Source organism: Colossoma macropomum, unplaced genomic scaffold (assembly GCF_904425465.1).
Source record: "Colossoma macropomum unplaced genomic scaffold, Colossoma_macropomum, whole genome shotgun sequence".
In the NCBI taxonomy this organism is placed as follows: Eukaryota; Metazoa; Chordata; class Actinopteri; order Characiformes; family Serrasalmidae; genus Colossoma; species Colossoma macropomum.
Window position 1 is genome coordinate 34508108 of NW_023494784.1, and position 20487 is coordinate 34528594.

The 20487-nt window shown below is 38.7% G+C and overlaps 1 protein-coding gene across 5 annotated transcripts in view; it reads right to left on the reverse strand.

The window, feature by feature from the left end:
• pcbp3 (poly(rC) binding protein 3) overlaps window positions 1-20487 on the reverse strand; it is a 77829-nt gene that overhangs the window by 49392 nt on the left and 7950 nt on the right. For 4 of the 5 annotated variants that reach the window (XM_036569789.1, XM_036569753.1, XM_036569772.1 and 1 more), the window contains exons 2-4: window positions 4860-4939; window positions 4645-4755; window positions 4034-4186 (exon numbers count right to left, since the gene is read on the reverse strand). The gene's annotated coding sequence lies outside the window, so the exon portion shown is untranslated. The remainder of the gene's footprint in view (window positions 1-4033; window positions 4187-4644; window positions 4756-4859; window positions 4940-20487) is intronic. The other variant, XM_036569780.1, reaches the window with a different exon arrangement.

Consider the following 20487-nt stretch of genomic DNA (forward strand, 5'->3'; position numbering starts at 1 on the left):
TATGGCTCCTTGCTCAACTCTCAACTGCTGTGCATGTTTGCTCACCTCAAAATCAGAATTTCCAGCTGCGTGGGTTTGAAAGAAGAGGCCAAGTGTATGTTCTGCCCAAATTTTCATGACCAGGCCCTGGGCTTCCCTTTCTTCCAGTGACCCCCCACCCACTCTTCATGCCCAGCGTGTGGAACAAACACCCATGGCTCCATGCGAGTTATTTTTAATGCGGCTCGTGTGTGGATCGCCCTTCAGCTAAAGCTGCCAATGTGACGAAAGCGCTTACGATGACAAAGGACAACAGCTCCCTTGAGAGTTCCCTCTGAGGTGTCTGCGAGACGACGCGCGGTGATGGGGAAGTAATGTGACGCAACAGGCAGTGTGGAGAAGAAGGGGTGCAGGAAAACCTCCAGAACTACCTGCAGTGATGCACCTAAGAACACCACCACACAACAACAACACGGATATTCACTACTGAAGTTCCTGCTGTGTGAGTCACAGGGTTTTCACATCTTTTTCATATGAGTCACATCTATAGATGCTTATTATCATAAAGCATTGTATAAATATCATGAATACAACAAGAAAGCACAAACCTGCCAGGATATAGTGAGCTAGGACCAGCAAGAGTTTAGAAAGCAAAATAAGCCATCAAAATATCTTGTTAGTTTACTTCATCATTGTTTCACTGTGTTTCCTCCAGATATCACTACTCAGATGTGATGAAGTGAATGGTGCTTTAAAGTACTATTCATTAAAACACAGTACTCAGTACTTCAGCACTTGACTGTAGCTGTACTCATTGCACATCCTTTTACCTGCAGATTGTTTGTGTATTGTCTGTTTTATGTTTCTATATAGTACATCTTCTTCTGTATTTATTTTATATTGGATTTAATTTTATGCTGACAACTGCACCAAGAGAAATTCCTTGTACATCTAGTTCTTTGCGAATAAAGAATCTGATTCTGGCAGATCAAACAGATACGAGAAGGCTAATAGGGGTATAACAATTCACAAAATTCATTAATCATTTTGACATGATACAGTGGCATCTTGATTTGATACAGTAAAAATAAGGTAAGCCTTAAAATGTGCCTTATGTTAATATGTTAATGTTCCCATTTTCAGTTTATCAGACCAAGGCTGGCAAAAGATGGCCCATGAGCACGGTTGATTTGGCCTGTCAGATAGCTACCCTGACCCTACTCCATCACCTAATGATAGAACAAATGTATTTTTATATTGTATGTTAACTTATTAAATTCTTATTTCTCTTCTAAAACGGTACTTTAGAAGTAATTTAAAATCCCAGGTTTATTACTTACTTAGGTTTAGTATTCAGTAACTACAGGGACTTCAGTGAAAACTGGTTATGGTGATAGAAGTGTGAAATAAACCTTTGGGCCCGCTGGCAGGCCCTGGCCATTTAAGGGATTAAAAAATGTAACTAACAGGCAAGGCTGCCAGAACCACAGGGCCAAGCAGGCATTTGACCCAGCACTTTTCGAAATACTGGGAGATGCCCTGCCACTTTGTGATTGAGTTCAGGATCCTTACATGGAAACAAACGCCCAGTCTCCCCAAACTGCACAGACTGCTGACCTATCCGAGAGCCAGTTAAACTCATTGACAGAACCAAGCAAAATCTCCATTTCAGAGGAGGTGGGACATTTCCTATGTTAGTTAGTTAGCAAAGTTTTCTATCTGAGGCTGAACCTGTGAAGTGGAGCGTTAGAACGTTTATGCCCAGGTTTATAGAAACATGTTATTAGCATAACATATAACATACACTATATGGCCAAATGTTTGTGGACACCTGACCATCAAACCCACATGAGCTTGTTAGACATCCAATTCCAAAACTATGGGCATTAATAAGGAGCTGCCCCCCCCCTTCCCCTTCACAGCAATGACAGTCTCCATTATTCTGGGAAGGCTTTCCACAAGATTTTGGAGGGTATCTGCAGGAATTTGTGCCCATTTAGTTCAGGCACTAATGTTGGATGAGAAGACCTGGCTCTAAAGCAATGTTCCAGTTCAACCCAAAGATGTTCTGTGGGGTTGAGCTCAGAGCTCTGTGCAGGCTGCTGGAGTTCCTCCACAATGAAGTTGTCAAACCATGTCTTTAAGCATCTCGCTTTGTGCACAAGGGCACAGTCATGCTGGAACAGTTGCCACAAAGTCAGAAGCATATAATGGTCTAAAATATCTTTGTATGCTGTGGGTCCCCTTCACTGCAACTAAAAGGTTGAGCCCAAACCCTGAAAAACAGCCCCACACCATCACACCTCCTCCACCAAATATTACTGTTGACACTATGCATTCTGGTGGGTACCGTTCTCCTGGCACCCATCATAGCCTGATACTGACACATGATTCATCACTCCAGAGAATAAGTTTCCACTACTCCAGCATTGAGTAGCAGCATTCTTAACACCACTACAGACAACGCTTAACACTGCGTGTACTGATCTTAGGCTTATGTGCAGCAGTCCGGCCACAGAAGGCAATTTCATGAAGCTCCCAATGCACAGTTTTTGTGCTGATGATTCTAGAGGCAGTTTGGAACTCTGTAGTGAGTGATACAACAGAGGATAGGTGATTTTTAAGCACTACACACTTCAGCACTCAGCAGCCCCACTTTGTGGCAGCGCTGCTGTTGCTCCTAGACACTTCAATTTCATAATAACAGTATTTACAGCTGACCGGAGCAGATATAGCAGGGCAGAAAGTTCACAAACTGAACGTGGCAAAGGCGGCTTCCTATGACAGTGCCATGTCACTGAGCTCTTCAGTATGACTCATTCTACTGCCAGTGTTTGTCTATAGACACTGCAAGGCTCAGTGCTTGATTTTATATACCTGTAAGCAATGGGTGTAGCTGAAACACGCGCACACATACACACACACACACATCTTCTAAGCCGTTTATCCTTCTGGGTTGCAGGGGGAGCTGGAGCCTAGCCCAGCAGTCATTGGGTGGAAGGCAGGATACACCCTGGACAGGTCACCAGTCCATCGCAGGGCATAGGTGAAACACCTGAACTCAATAATTAGTGTCCACAAACTTTTGGCCATATAATGTATATCATACTAGGAAGTTTTAGTTATTCAGTCAGTGGCCTAATTGTATTTTGTCACTCAGCCAGCAGTGTTTTTTTTAACTTTTTTCTTTTGAAAGTTTGCTGCCACCTCTGGTAACAGAATATGATACAATAATGTTCCCTAATTAAAGTTACAGAAAACATGCTCCTCAAGGGTATCACGACAGGCGCAGCATGTTTTTCTCTTTTTTTTCTGAAAGTGTTTCTTCTTTATTTGTATACTGTGTTGTCTTTTTGGTCCTTGGCCCACCACAAAAATTGCACATTGCCACCCCAAAACAAAAGGTATGGGCACCATTGTATTAGACCATTATACAGCGTTATTAAAGTATAATATATGAAAAAAAATCTGTGCTTTATAGTGTCCCAATCTAACGCTCCACCCCCAGGCTAACATACTAGCCACAAGCTAACATGCCAGTCACGATGCAACAATACAATATGCAATGAAATACATTGTACTTATTGTACATCTAAGTATTGTACTGTAACATCCCTAATGGTTAAGAATAAAAGACTACTAGTAGAGTGATGCTGAACATCTCATGTTCTCATACTTTACTACCAATTAATTTTTAAGGCCTACACTGAATAAGCACTAGGTCATGCACAAAACTATATAAATGAAGTTAGCTCAAGGCCCCTAGACACTAATAGTGTCCTCTCAGTCCTATTTCTGCAGCACTGTGCAGTTTAGCAGTAAAGTTTAAAAACTACTTCAACTGATCAGCAAATAACCAACCCCTTTAACCAACAATGCAGTTCTGTGCCCTGCAGGACTGGAAAAGAGAAATGCTGGTATGAATACATTTCAAATCTCAGCAGAGGGTGGAACAACAGACCTGATGCACGTCTGTGGGAGGCAGTTTAGTGGGGCATCATGCAGGGTGCTAAAAGAGAGCAGTAAGAACAGAAGCGGGAAAGGGGGAACTCACCGGAGTTGCGCACAGTTGCGGCTCTCAGGGCATAAATGGCGAGGGTCAGGCAGACTTTGCGAGGAGGAGGAGAGAGAGAGACCGCAGCTGTGTCGCTGTGCGGATCAGCACATCAGCCTTTAGACTTCTTTCCAGGTTGATAACCGGCCCATTCTACAGTAACACGGGAGCACACAATAAAAAAAAACAAAAAAACACTAGTGGCGTCATGTCGATTAGCCCTGCTGGCCAGTCATGCGAGGCCGCCATACGTCTCACACTGGCCACATCAGGGCCTTCACTGCAGCCAAAGGGGCTTCACCCCCCAACAGCATGGGTGAACACACAGGAGCCATATGGGTACCGATTTACTTATCATACGCTTAGCTGAATTGCCTCGTTAGGAAAAGCCCCACAGAAAAAGAGACAAAACAGCAGCATTTGCATGAGCTCTCTAATTAGTGAGTCCTTTTGAAAAGAATATGCTGCATGTTTGTCTAATTTCTGTTCACATAAAACATTTAACGCATTTTTAAAAATGACAGGAGCATTTGATATTTTCTAGACAAAAACTGGACACACATTCCTCTACACTCTGACAGACGGAGAGACGGATATAAAGGGTCTCTAACCAGAGAGGGATCCAAAAGGTCTCTTGGGTTTTCTCTTCCAGGTCATGTGACCAAGTGCTGTCACACTTCCAGAAAACTGGGGAGAGGTCAGTCTGTCCAGTGCAGTTCTACCTGGGGGAAGAGAGAGGGGCACATCACGACTTTTCAGCATATTCAGAATAAATAGCAATAAAATTAAGAAACCTTCTGTATTCGACATTGATGGGATACATTACCTACACCTTGCTTTTCTTTTAAAGGGGTTTGTGGATATAATCAAAGATTTTCTTCTTCTTCTTATACTGAGGAGATGATTCTGTGAACATAAATGGTAATACAAGCTATAAATATCCACTCAAAAAAGGTATTAAGCACTCTTACAATGAATACAGCACTCATTTGAGGGGTACAGTACTGTGCAAAAGTCAGACACCACCCTTCATTTGTTTAATTTCTAGTCCAAACAACTATTCAGTACAGTACATTCAGTACAGAAAAAAGCAGAAATTGTATTTTTAACAGAAAATTACACAGTAACCCAAACAAGTAAAAAATAACAGCATTTCTTTTTGGCAATGTCTAGCCTTGGCCTTTATTGCAGCCATTCCATTCCTTTCAGGAAAGTTCTTTCAAGTTTCTCACAGAAACCTGCAGGGATATTTTTCTGCACTTCCAAAGTTTAGTCTTAGAAGTTGGCTGCATTTTCTGGTTCTCTGAGTACTCTGAGTAATCTGCAGATTTTCTGTTTGATTTACACTTTTTCTTAAGTTTGTCTATTTCTTTTTCTCAGTAAAGGCTTTTTCACAGCTACATATCCTTTCAGACTCATAGTGTTGAGTTGTCACAGTGGAAGGATGGACAGAAACACTTTCAGATATTTTTAAATCTGAAGCAAGAGTGGAGCTTGATTGTCTCCTCTCTCTCAAAGCTTTAAGTACTGATGAAAGCTTTAAGTACTCTTCATCTGATGGGAACAGTTTTTGTGGTCTAAAATGTCTTGCACAGTTGTTAGGAGTCCCATTTTTCTAAAGCTTACAGTTTTCTAAACTCCTGTTTTTTTACTTACTTTCCCTTTCCTTGTGCAAGTGAACTATCTTACACCTAACCTCCTCAGAAACACCTCCTGAAAAATAAATGAAGGGTGGTTTCTGACTTTCGCATAGTAATGAAGTTTGGTTGTTATCACTGAATAAGGTACAACAAAAGAGGTGATGTTATAGAAGGTCAACTGACCCCCTCCCCCCTCCCTGGTTTCTTGACTCTCTACCTAGAATTTCAATCAAGCAATTTAAACAGGCCTGCACATTGTGCTGTCTGTCACAGGTACTTGATGGAATTCATCATGCACCACAGTGCCTGCACATATTAGCTTTAACTATGCAGCAGAACACCTGATTTCAGTAATTTGGTTCCCTTCTTTGATAGGGGGATGAAGTCTGGTGGTGTGGGTGCAGGGCTGGAATAATAACCTGTAGGACCGGCAGTCTTCACTGAGCACCTAATATAAAATAATGCTATATGAAATATAAAAAGGCTCCGACTGCAGCCTCTTCTTTAAATTGGATTTTTAATGAGCTACCATAGATGGAGGGTCCTTACGTCAGAGCCGGCACTGCCCAGTTCAGGCACCGCACAGCAAGCAGAAAGGAAGAGGATACTTCATATAGAAAGCAATAATGAGTCAACACTTCATCAGCTGAGTGAGAGGCACCTCAGTGCTGCCTCTGAGAGCACAGCTCCATCTAATGGTGCTATTTTTTAATGTACAGTACATAGAAACTGAGAGAGGCTCAAATTTTTCAATTGAGGAAACAAGATGCTACTTGCTCTCTCTCTCTCTAAGAAGATACTTTTATTTAGCGTTATAAAGCAGCTACAAATACAATTATTCACTGCTGAGCAGAGGAGATTTAGAAACAGTACTGTCCACCTAAGAATAGCCCAGTCAATACAGAGGCTACTCGTTATGTACTGACTAACAACCCCTGTGTTGATAAAATAATAATAATAATAATAATAATAATAATAATAATAATTTCTGCATAATTAAATAGTTAATATGTAAACAAGGTCATTCTGAGTGGTTAGATGTGAAATGCACCATTGTAGAGAAAATTACCAAGTCAGAATTGTTTACAGTGGCAGAGATAGAACCTCTGGAAAATTTGTGTTTGGCTTCTCTTTATATGCATATACAGAATACCTCACATAAAACACATACACAAATGTATACATAAAACATTTTGAACAATGGTAGTAGGGTAACTTAGCATGTGAGTCGAAGCAAAGCATACAGAATCCTTTGGGCAAGGAAGAAAAATTAACAAATCTAACCCACACAAATCCAAAAACATTACAGCCAATTATCCTTTAGAAGTTAAGTTATTACTGTAATTTCACTAAACATTTCAAAATTGGTTACATCATGAATTACATTTGCATTCTTTATCAACAAATTTTAATCTGCAGGTTCTACTTTGTTTCAAACAAATGACTAATGTATGTTAAAAATGTATGTTTGTATTGTACAAAACAATTTTATAAATAACTTTTTCCCAGACTATTCAACAAATTCAATTTGTAATACAATATCTCATCTTCTACTTACAAATGTCTCACAGAGTAACAAGTGAGAAACAATAATTACACTATGGGGATAGACTGGGGAACAAAAGATGCTCCTGTAGAAAAGACATCTTGGTTCTCAGAGCACCTTAAAACACCTTCATGGTGGAGGGGTGGATGCAGGGTGTTGGAAGGCAAAAGAATTTCCTCAAAGGATTTTACTAGAATTTTTTGATTTCACCATTATCAACATTACACATAAAAACCCCAAAGACATGTGTAGGTTCTCTTGTTGTTTTAGATAATAAATAAAATTTAAAAAAATATATTTTTTGTGTGGACATCGCAACCGTTGGTTCTTATCATCACCACTGTAAGAGTTGGTAAGTTTGTCTTCAACACAATTTCACAGCAAGCCACTCTGAATGACTTTGTTTACATCTCAAATATAAATGCCTTCGCAGGAAGAAATTTTGAAAAAATGGTGGCTTTTTCCTTTAATATGCACACACCTCTATAGACTATACACTAAACTATAAACTATATAACACACCACACACAAACACACACATATATATAAAAAATAAAATATTACATATGTTTGTTCTATTGACATAATATTTTTATTAACACATTCTTTAACTGAGAGGAGCATTTGATATTTTCTGAGCTGCACACACATTCCTCAATCATACACATAAGAGGGGGTATTTATAAATAAAATAACATTTATTTCTTCACCACTATATAAAGACTTACACTATATAAACAGATATATAGTCCATCAAATGTCACATGTCAGGAATTTGTAATGCTGCACCAAACTAAGCAGTCTGAGGGTAGACTGCTCTCTACTGGCACACTAGAGTAACTACACAACACAGAGCTCATGTATTAGAAATGATCCATAAAGTGCATGAAGTGCATGGTGCTTGCATTGCTGATACAGTGAGCCAGTGAAAGTGAGACACATTTGATGATAAACAGCATAGCTAAACAAAGATGAAACATATAGGCTGGCCATGTTATTAACATTAGAGAACGTGAGAAAATCAGCACACATCCACCTTGTCATAAACCAAATAAACTAGCTTAAATGGGAGAAAGTTAAATCCGGATTTTGCTGTATTTACTATAAACTTGTTGAAGGACCCATATCCTACATCTTTATTCTTTTCCCCTTAGGTCCACTTATAAAGTTTGTGTGAGTTCTCTGTACAAAAACAATCTTAATTCATTTTTACATTCATTTTTTAACCTCAGAATGAAAGGGCCTACATTATGGAAAACTAAATATTCATTGCTTTTTGGAAATAACAGTGTTTGATGTGAACTGAACTGAAGGTTCATGCTGAAGTTATAAGCACTGTTTCAGCCCAGGCTGTTTTTTGAATGAAGCACAGTACAGGGTAGCCACTCAGAACAGGGATCATTTACATACATCAGTCTTAAAAGTACAGTAGCAAAAACAGCCTTTAATTCTAAGGGATAAAGAGGAGATGGAAGTAGGCATGTAAAATGAATTATGGGCATTTATGGTACATAAAATCACACAAATATCATACTTGGACTTCAGGGGACAAAAATAAAATACAAGAAAGATAGGCTGTTTTGTCACTGTGCCTTTATAAGATTGATATGTAAATGACCTCTGTTCTTATTGGCTGGCCTGAAACACTCCTAATAACTTCAGTGTGAATGGCTAGAGCTAAACTACTGTAGGTTGAATTGGCAGATATATGTGTGTGACATCACAAAAACAGTGAATTCAAGACAGGTTATTTTTGCTGCTGAGTTTCTATATATGGACTGGGGGGAGTGAATGGTACAATTTAAAACTTTAAAAGTGTTTATATACACCAAACTCTACTCTTTTACTTGAAAAAAGGGAAAAAAATCAGATTTCTATTATATGGACCCTTTAATTGTGCACAAATGAAGGCTGTAAACAGAACACCATACCCATAATGTCCCCTCGCACTGTGGCACAGGGTGCGCAGGATGCAGGGCGAGTAAATTGTTTCCTTGTGAAGCAGCCAGTAAGCCAAGCTCCACATTGACACAGTGATACTCCAGAGGCTCCCGGAAGTGAAATTCTACTACGACACAGCGGGAAATTCAGCGAAAGGAGGCTCGACACATAAATCAGGCCACATTAATGTTTAATGATATTTAAAAGCTAATTCTCTTCAGTAAGCTTTCCCTGGCCTTAAGAGGCTACTGTTCACAAGCTCTGACTTCTGACCCCTGCACATGCAGTAGCCACAGCAGGCAGATCAAGAAAAGGCCTGCTGCTGAGATGGAGGGGAGGGTCGTCTACAAGATGAAATGAAGCCATAAACACATGCCTGTGTCTTTAGGAGGAGTGCTCTCCTCTACGGCCCACTGAACGACAGGAGACAAGAACCCTGCATCACTAAGTTAAGGCCAGAAACAGAAAAAAATCACGAGAATTCTACATTCATACCCAGCACTTAAACCTTGTCATATATTAAATATAAGATCATTTAATGTGACTGTAAATGTGAAGCTTGAAGAAATCACAACCAAAAAATATACCTCACAAACACAATATCCACATAGAAGGCAAATCAAAACATGCACATGACATTGTGCATATTTACGCAGAACTCCTGACAGCACTACATTAGCCTGAAGACACCGACATCAAGTGTACCACTTTCCAAACAGCAGTCACTCAAATCTTTCGCCTAACATTCATGAAATATTAATGGCACCTAAACTATTTATATTGTGAGTATTAATAATGAATTACAGGGCTTTTAACTTTGTGCTTCAAATTATAAACCCAAGATATTCTATCTATTTTCATGCAGCTAATGGCTGCTCGGTTACTGCTCGGTTACGCTGCACCCTGTTTTACAGTCAACGATTTAGCTGATTCTACTGGCATTGATTTATGTTTTTGGAATTCACCTCTATCTCCAGGGTTTCACATGAGAGAAAACCATCATGTTCTCCTCTACAGCAGAGGGAAGCCCCAGGCCTCAGCAAACTGAAACGAACGACTGTTTTCTCTGAAAGGGTGTAATTTCCACCACAGTGACGAAGAAAAAGTTCCTTATTTTCTACTTACATACTCGGATTTTATTTACAGCGGTTGTGAGAACAACTGAGATAATAACCCTCATGTCTACAACAAAAATACAGTCATTTAGTGACCCTACACGTGTCCTCTTGTTTTTACAGTCAACTCTAGAATTATTGGCTACCCTCAAGAAACTCAGTCATATAATATAACAAAAGTGTCTAGAGAAATTGCTTACCATGTATCTAACAGAAATCATTCATGCTAGAGTGTGTTTTCATTTCTAAAATAGTATATTTTTTCAAAAACATATAGTGCAAGATTATTAGCACTCCTAAAGAATATTTAACAAATGTTTTTTAGTCTCCAGGAACTGCATTGTTGTCTATGACCATTTCCTGTTTCCACTGCATCCATCAACATGGGTAAAACCAAAAAGTTGTCAACTGAAATGAGACAGAAGTTTTTTATTTAGTTAGTTTATTTAATATATTGATTTTAGTTGGGAGTTGACTGTATATATAATGTTTATAATGGTAAAATATACAATTGAATGTAAGACCTCTCTTTGAGGTATCTTTTAGAGGCATTAAACTCTTTGGATGGTAATACCAACACTGTTCTGACCTCCTACGTTTCACTAGAACAGAGCACTTCACATCAAACCACACTGAATGACTGTTTACATCTTAACGACTGAATTATGCAGAAAATGTAAAAAGAAATAAATAAATAAAAATAAGTGGAATTCTCCCACTAAAGGGTGTTTTGTCTACATGTCACCTCAAATTTGCACCCCAGTATAACACAGACAACCACCCAGTTCCTGTAGACTTAGATATGTTTAAAGATTATGTGCACTTAGATTTTTACAAGAATCTGCAGGAGTTCAGAAAACTGGACATGTTTTTAAGAAAAATTTATTTACCTCCCCTTAAGGTCAACTTTCTCATATTTTCACTGTATGACCAAGCTAAAAATAACAATGGCATATTTTTTTTTCAGTTTTTTGGCTCATATCAACTGAGAGTGCCAATAATTCTAGAAGCACTGTGTATGTGGAGTCGGCTCTCTATTAAATACTGTTAATGCTCGTAAACTTTAAATAAATATTTATTTAATGCCCTCGGAGTAATAAAGCCTCTGAAAAGTCAACAGCATAGTCACTTAGCTGTTTCAACACTTAATTGCTGATGTTATAATGAAAAAGACTTGTTTCACCACTGAAAAGGATTTAAACTTCGAAATGAGACTTTTTGGTTAAGATAAACGGTTAGAGATATAAAACTCCAACGAGCTTTAAAAAGCAGTCTCCCAGCACAGACCTGAAAAAAGCCAAGCTAAATCCTCTGGGTGTGTGTGTTCTTTAATGTGTAAATTAAAGCAGTCATTGATTTGGGAATGAATCTCCCAGCTGTACAGGCCCTAATCAATCAACCGTTTCCACTGTTTCTTTTTCAATTAGATTAAAATGCAGAAAACAAGTGGCTGACAATGTTGTTTGTGGACAAATGGACTACAACATTTTGCTGATTCAAAATGATTAGTGAGGTGAACTGAGTAAGGCTATCAGTGATGCTGAAATGACAAAATATTACAAGCAAATAAATAATCCCCCAAACGTTACAGCTAACTGCGCACTACCTTGACAGAAAGCTTTGATGAAAGCAGATTTTTTTAAAGCAGCATTTTCTACAATCTGCAACGAAAACGTGCGATGCTGGAGTGTAGCTGTGTTTTGGTTGCTCATGACAAAATTGTTTGAAAATCCTGTTTAAGAAGTTGGCAAGTGTTGAGAAGTGGATATGAGCTTTCAGCAGGCCGGAATGCAAACACAGGGAGCAGAGGGATCACGATCACACACACATACACAAAATAGCGCAGGAAAGCGTAAGCAGAAAGTCAGCAAAAGTGCTTATGCACAGAAAAAGCTTAGCAGGGCACAGGGGGTCCGTCCCTTTCACACAAAGGCCGACACAGGAGCTTAACAGCACCCCTTCCAAGGCTTTTAGCAAACAATATTAAAAGGACACTGCCACCTTCACTCACACTACAGTGAAAAAAACACTAATTCTCATGTCTTTGCCAAACCAGTGAACATACCTTGACCCCATCATCAATTAATCATTCATATACTTCCAGTGTGTATATACACTTTAAACAAATACAAGTCTTTTGACTTTGCACTTATACATAAGTATGAACAAAGAAGTATGTATTCAAAGCATAACCAAAGGTTTGTTTAACAAAAACTGATAGGAGAAAAATATTCAGACACCAGAAATTACTAATATTAGTACACTGCTGCAAAGCCATTGCTGGCAAGTACAGGTTCTAGACGTCGATGAAGAAAAATAATTTGCTTTTTGCAGCTTTTTGTGGTTCAATTTTGTCCTGTTTAACTTGGCCAAACATCTTCAATTCCCTAAGGTTACAAGGGTCGCTCTAAGGGGACTCTCAATTTTAAAATCCTTCATAAATTCTCAATGGGTATAAAGTCAGGAGATGCCAAACAAACACCTTTGTTTTAGAAACCAGAGTTATTTTTCCTGTGTGTTTGTCCCCGGATTCAATTTCTGGGCAGACGAGATGAAATTCTCCTCCAATATGTCTCATTACAATACTTTAATCATGTTTTCTTCAATGACTTGTAAAATACCTAAGTAGGTATAGCTATCTTGGGATCGTACATGCAACGTTTCTTTCTTCAAACATGACGAGCTGAACTATGGCTAAAGAGTTCTGTTTTTGTTTTATCTAGAGCACATTGTGCCAAAAGACTTGTGATTCGTCTAAATGCTCGTTTGCAAATTTTAGATGCACATCTTTGTTTCTTTCTTAGCGGGGGAGTAATGCGAGGGGCGCAGCAAACGAGATGACAACACTGCAATTCACTGTTAACTGTTCTGAGTAACTATTGTTCCTGCTGCTTTCAAGTCTTATAACTCTTTTAGTAACTGCAGGCTTCTCTCTTACTTTCCTTATCTTTAGTCTGAGAGCGCTAATTGTGAAATACTGCATATAATGCTAATAACGTTCCTGTGTTCCTTCACCACATTTTGTGAGGCATTATAGGCCAGATTCATAAAACTCAGAGTTGACAGAGTACTGTCACGTATAGAAAATCTAAGAATGTCTCAAAATTCAACCTTTAATTGTAGGAGTTATTTGTTAGCAAGTAAGATAATAATAATAATAATAATAATAATAATAATAATAATAATAATAATTCATGACCATTATTCAATCAAATAATTCAACAACAACAACAACAACAACAATAATAATAATTCAAGACTTACCAACTCATCATTACAATAAACTTATTAATAAACATAAAGCTTAAGATTTGTTATTTTATTACAATTAAAACAATACACTGACATGCTGAAACTATAATTACTATGGCAGCTGTTTTAATAAAGTTTAAGTTAAAATTGAAGTTTATTTCTTATTTTTCTTGAGCTGAGGAATTAAATTAAATTGGAAAACAACAATTAATGCTAAAACTACTTGCAATAAAATCAATTTGAACATGTAATTAGAATCTCCACGTCAAATTACTCTTTACTTATTTGGACTCCAACTTAGAAATCCACGTTCCATACACAGTAGGGATTCGCAAACCATGGAATTTAATGCAGGAAGAAGAGGCTGTGCCAGTTACATCTGTCAATCTGAAATCCTGCTGAAGCAGGTCTTTTCTCCTCTGTTCTCGTACAACAGCAGTTAGAAGGCCTGTCATGATGCTCAGCCAAACAGCTTAAACCACGTCTTCTAAACAGCTCCGTTAATCAGCTGAGTGGGTGTATGTGCGATCTGTTGTATGTGTGACCAAATATGTTTGGAAACATTGTAGATTCTTACTGGGAAAGTTATCATCAGAGTGGTTCAGGTGTTATTTTTTGCAGAACTGTGTCGTGTTATGAATCACTTCTGCCATATTTATATAAAATAATAGCCTGGCCACACCTCAGACTGTGCTATCAGTAAAACCCACCTGTAATCCTCAGTTATCAATGAGAAAAGGTCTTACCACCATGCTATTTCCCTCTTACCAACACAGTAAATCAGCATTTTATGTGCTGCATAAAGTGTATAAATCTGAAGTGGATATATGCATCAGACGTACATTAAATAACAAAAATAAAAGATGTCTGAATACTTGTCCTCTTCCATCTACAACCTTAGAAATAAAGGTTGTGTGCAGGTACATTTTCGATTCATCAAGGTACAAAGAATGTAAATGTTCCCTCAAAAGGCACAACAGTGGTTTTAAGATCCAACTGCGTACCCTAAATAAGTTTTTCCAGGTGAAAAGTGCATATTTGTATTTTTCATAACCTAATGTTTTAAAACAGAACGATTAAATAAAAAGCCTGGAGACGAGACGGGGTGTATGGAGTCAATACAACTTAGAAAATATAATTTCAATAGATTATGGTACAAATATGTTCCCTGACTAAAGGTACTGAGATGTACCCTTGATGGTACCACCCCAGTGACAGTTTCATGCCTTTATTTCTGAGAATGTAGTAGTAAAGTATATCACATCACACACACACAAAAAAAATCTATGATGTCCTCAAACAAAAAAATGAACTCAGTTCACACTCACGTCAAACAACCACTGTCTGTTAAACTCGCTTGGCATAATGTGACTCAAGCAATTAAGTACAATGTCATATTGTTAGCAGGCTGGCTGGGTGGTAATCAATAGCGTTCCCCCTTGGAACTGACTTGGTGCTTTTTGTTATAAGTCGCTGGAGAGGATGCCTGACATATTTTTGGCCTGGCCCAAATATTTGCAAATAGCTGCAAGGGGATGAATACAAATGGGCCCAAAGACAACTGAATCATTAAATTATTGTCAATTACGACAAATTAAGCACATTTTCTGAGAATTACAAGTCAAGTGGTCTTTATTGTCATTTCTCAACATAATCTGTACATATTAGAACAAAATGTTGTTCTTCAAGCCCCACGGTGCAACACACAACAGCAGCACATTCCACAGAACTACACACAGCACAGATACATGACTGTGTGAAACAAGTGCAGAATACGTAATAAATAAACCACACACTAAATACGGAGATCAATAAATACTAAACAGGACAACAAAACTATTTATGTGAATGGGCAGTGAGTCTTCCTGAGCATCATACATATCAGGCATAATATTATGACCACCTTGTTTCTATGCTCATTGTCCATTTTATCAGCTCCACTTACTACATAGGTGCACTTTGTAGTTCTACAATTACAGACTGTAGCCCATCTGTTTCTCCATCTGCATACTTTGTCAGCCCCCTTTTACCCTATTCTTCAGTGGTCAGGACCCCCATGGACCCTCACAGAGCAGGTACTATTTGGGTGGTGGATCATTCTCAGCACTCCAGTAACACTGATGTGGTGGTTGTGTGTTAGTGTGTGTTGCGCTGGTACAAGTGGATCAGACACAGCAGTGCTGCTGGAGTTTTTAAACACTGTGTCCACTCACTGTCCACTCTATTAGACACCCCTACCTTGTCGGTCCACCTTGTAGATGTAAAGTCAGAGACGATAGCTCATTTCTTGCTGTACAGTATATGCTAATCATCCTCTAGTCCTTCATCGGTGGTCACAGGACGCTGTTGGCTGGATATTTTTGGTTGGTGGATTATTCTCAGTCCAGCAGTGACACTGAGGTGTTTAAAAACTCCAGCAGCACTGCTGTGTCTGATCCACTTGTACCAGCACAACACACACTAACACACCACCCACGTCAGTGTTACTGCAGTGCTGAGAATGATCTACCACCCAAATAGTACCTGCACTGTGACTGTGTCAAGAAAAACACCAAAAATAGAGATACAAGGTTTTGTCCCGACAGCACCATAAGTGTGGCATGAGTGATGAAGGAACCCGTGCAAACATTGTAACTTCAAACTGCTCAGAAAGATTGAGGTCTCACAGCAGCTTTCAAATAGTTAAAGAATTTAAAGTGCAAGTGTGCAGTGATGGTAAAAGGGTGTATGATCAGTCTATGGTGTCCCAGATAAGACATTATTGCAGATAAATTCCCTACAGATACTGCATAAGTACAGTCTCTTGATTACAGTCACCAATGATGTCTAAGTTCACTGGAGTACAGTTTGATTGAGATAAGGTACTTCACTCCAATGTTCATCAGTGATTCTGGGTCACACATCTGTAGTTATATAAAATAGATTATTCGGAGGGTATCAAGGAGTCATACCTGAAAAAAGGAATATTTCAATTGTCTTGAAATTGCTTTGTACAGAAAAAATATTTTAATATTCTGATTGGAAAAATAAATAAGACTGATAAGATAATCCACTTGTATAAGGAAGAGCAAAGTCAAATTAGTGAAAAAACAGAAGTTTCCAAAACTAGAGTTCACAAATTTATTAAAAGATACAGAGAAAATGAGGCTCCTAACAACCGAACAAGACCTGGTAGACCACCAAAACCGTCCCCAGCAGATAAACAGTACTTAAAGCTTTCATCTTTGAGAGAGAGGAGAAATCAAAGTTCCACTTGACTCAATGCTGTGGGTCTGAAAGGGTGTGTAGATGCCAAAAAGCCATTACTGAGAAAAGGAAAGCTAATCGGAAAATCAAACAAAGAAGCTGGTGGTGTTCTCAGTACAATGGACTGAACACTCCAGAGTCCAGATGTCAACATCACTGAATGTGTTTGGGTTTACCTGGACCAAGGAAGCAGAAAATGCAACCAACTTCTATTACTAAACTTTGGAGGTGTAGAAACATATGCCTCCAGATTTCTTCGAAAAACTGAAGGCAAGTCTCCTGAAAATAATGGAAGCTGTAATAAAGGCAAAGAGTGGACACAAAAAATTGGTATTATGTTTAGTTGTTGAGACTTCCGCGTAATTTCAAAAAATTCTGTGTATTTTGGAAAAAAAACGTATGTCAGTTTTTGTTCATTGTATTTTTTTCTATGTAATTTGAAAATGGCAGCTGCCCTTTACACCATTTCATTTCATGATGACTGGACTAATAAAAATGGTCTAAAACCAATTGGAACAAAATCTTGTTATGTTAACTTACATTCAAAGTTAAGGCTTTTTTTCCTTCTCCTGTAAATTTACTATGTTTTGTTTACAATGTTTTTTTGCCTTTTTTGTTTTGTTATTAAATTGCACTTAATGGCGGTTTTGAGTGGATATTAAATAAATTAAGGGTGGTCTCTGACTTATGCACAGTACTGTTTCCAAAAACAATTTTATTCCCAAGTTCTACCAGCATTAACACTTCCCTCAACACTCAACCCTCCACCAAGACATGCAGATAAGCCTTCAGTCTTTTCTTGAAAAACCTCACACTGGTCCCGAAATTACCCATGATTTAGTCACACCAATTGAAACTTGCCCAGGCTAAATCTGTGAAATATGAAATTAGGATCAAAAATGTGGAGAAGTCTCAGTTGCAGAAAAGAAGTACAATTCCTTCAGAAATGGACAGGGTTTATATCAAACACCTTTAGTAGATTAAAGAATTTAAATAACACTGACAGTCTTGTCCATCATCCATGAAAGACTTAATTTAATGTGGGCTTCTGAACAGTCTCGAACGAAACACACAACACATTAGAGAACTGAAGCATGTTGTTTTCTTCCTTACATCACATTTCACACGCGTTGTATTTGTTACATGCAGGTCAAAAATATTTTTTAAGCGTATCTAAGCAGAACAATCACAACATGGCTCAGTTTCAACAATGGAAATAAAACTGCAGTCTTCTCTAATAACACACAATGCTGACAACAAATGCAGCCGACTTCCAAGAGTGGAGTCTTATTTTTCGCTTCTCAGACAAATAAACAAGAGCAGGTCCTTTTCAGATCCCATTTCAGGCCTCATCCTTGCGGGACACTTGCACATTACCCTAATCAGTCATTGTATTTTACATGCCCTTGGTGTTAATTGAGCGCTAATGGCATTCCATAGATACCCTTGATATGACCCATCTTGTTGTGTTCCTCTGAGTATTGCATGCCATTCAAGGGCTGCAGTCTCTCTAATCCCCCTGAGAGGCCCCATCACTCCACATGGATCCTATCTGTCCCACAGGGAGACAGTCTTTGTGCCACATTACCCACAGTCCGCTTCACGCTCTCTGCGTTCAAAGCCTGAGTGTAACTCTGAAGTCTTCCATGGATACAAACGAGCAAGTTCACAGCTAGTTTCTGACAGTCATGGTCAATAATAAGCAAACTAGAAACAGACAACGACCTGAAAGGCCACAGAGTAATAAAAGTCCTCAGATAACTGTACTTTAACAGAACATTTGGAAAATTCCATCCATCCTCCCAACAGTGTGATATCCAAGAGTATCTTTAGCCACCAGCCCATTCCACCAAGGTGTTTAAGAAACCACTACCGCAGGTCTATTCTTTTGACCAGAGGTGGGTAATCCAGGTCCAAAACATTAAAATATCCTGAATCTCTTTATCTCTGGACTCTTGGCGCTTTTTGCTGTGGCCATGCATCCACAACCTAGCACAATGGGATATTGAGGACGTTCATGAACTTTTTATTTGTCATATATTCACAATGTGCACCAGCAGCATGATTTCATACTAAAAACTTCACTAAATAGGTTGTCATATCCAATCACCTGGCCTAACATTATGCTAATTTATGTTTGCTTCTCTATGGGAATCACAATGTTGCATTAGCATCAAGCTAACGGTGCTGTTCACTGACCTCTTCACAAAGGGTTTTATACTTCCTATGGCAACTTGCAGCTGACATCTGAAACTTGTAAGACATGCACGTAATATATGTATACTGTGTATTTTTCAATGCTTCAGTGAATCCTTTAGTACATACTTAAAGCATAATATCATTGGAGAAGCCTGTTAGCTACTTGCTGAGCCAGCTGTTAAGCAAAATCACATTCTCATGTAGGGGCTGTTCAGTATGGTTTCAAGCTGTTTACTTCTAAGATGAGTTTGCATAGCCATGTATTTGCATAACCAAGAACATCCCTAGTTTGTGATCTGCAGAGGATTACTGGACTGTTACGTTTGATGCAGAGGCTGTCAATCAAGAGGTAGTCATTAATATGGGGGTTCACAGCCACAGTGAATGAAGCAATGGAAAGGGAAGCATAAAACGCTTGTTTTATAGCAACTGACGTGATTGAAATGTATGAAATTGTTTGCAAAAATCTTTTACTGACAGATATGAAAAAGTAGTATTGGGTCATTAATGTTGTCCCAATAATCCATAATACCCTGTATCCCACACACCACTGAATAAACACATTTTAGCTGCCTTTAATGTTTGTTTGTCATGTCTATGCTATGATGTCTTTGATGTCTATGTCTGATATACTACATGGCCAAAAGTATGTGGAGATGTGACCATCACACCTACATGAGCTTGCTGGACATCCAATTCCAAAACAACGGGCATTAATATGGATGCCCCCCATATAACAGCCTCCACTCTTGTGGGAAGGCTTTTCACAAGGAGCGTGTCTATGGGAATTTGTACCCATTCAGTCAAAAGAGGATTCGTGAGGTCAGGCACTACTGTTTAACGGGAAGGCCTGGCTTAAAATCAGCGTTCCAAATTCATGCCAAAGGTGTTCAGTGAGGTGTTCACTGGGGTTCAGAGTTCTGTACAGGCCACTGGAGTTCTCCACATCAAACTTGTCAAACCATGTCTTTATGGTCCTCACTTTGCACACAGTGTGATTCATTACTCCAGAGAACATGTTTCTACTGTTCCAGACTCCAGTGGTGGCATGCTTTACACCACTCCAGTCGATGCTTGGCATTGCTCATAATGATCTTGGCTTGTGTGCAGCTGCTTGCCCATGAAAACACAGTTATTGTGCTGACGTTGCTTCCAGCGGCAATCGGGAACTCTGTAGCGAGTGAAACACCTGAACTGAATAATTAGGACGGGTGTCCATATACTTTTGGCCATACAACGTTTGTAGTATGTGTTATTGTGTCTATTTATTATTTGTATATGATGTTCTGTGTTCTTCTGCTACTGCAACACCAAAATTCCCTCTTGAGGATCAATAAAGTACATAAACAGTATTTATCTATCGAGGAATATAGAACAGGAGCTGTTTTAAACATGTATACTGTCTTTAGTACAAATCTAAAATGCATGCAAAATCAACATAGCTGTGATCTAATTATGTCCTCTAACAAAACTGTTTACATTTTAACAACTAGGAACTGAGACGTGATCAATTTG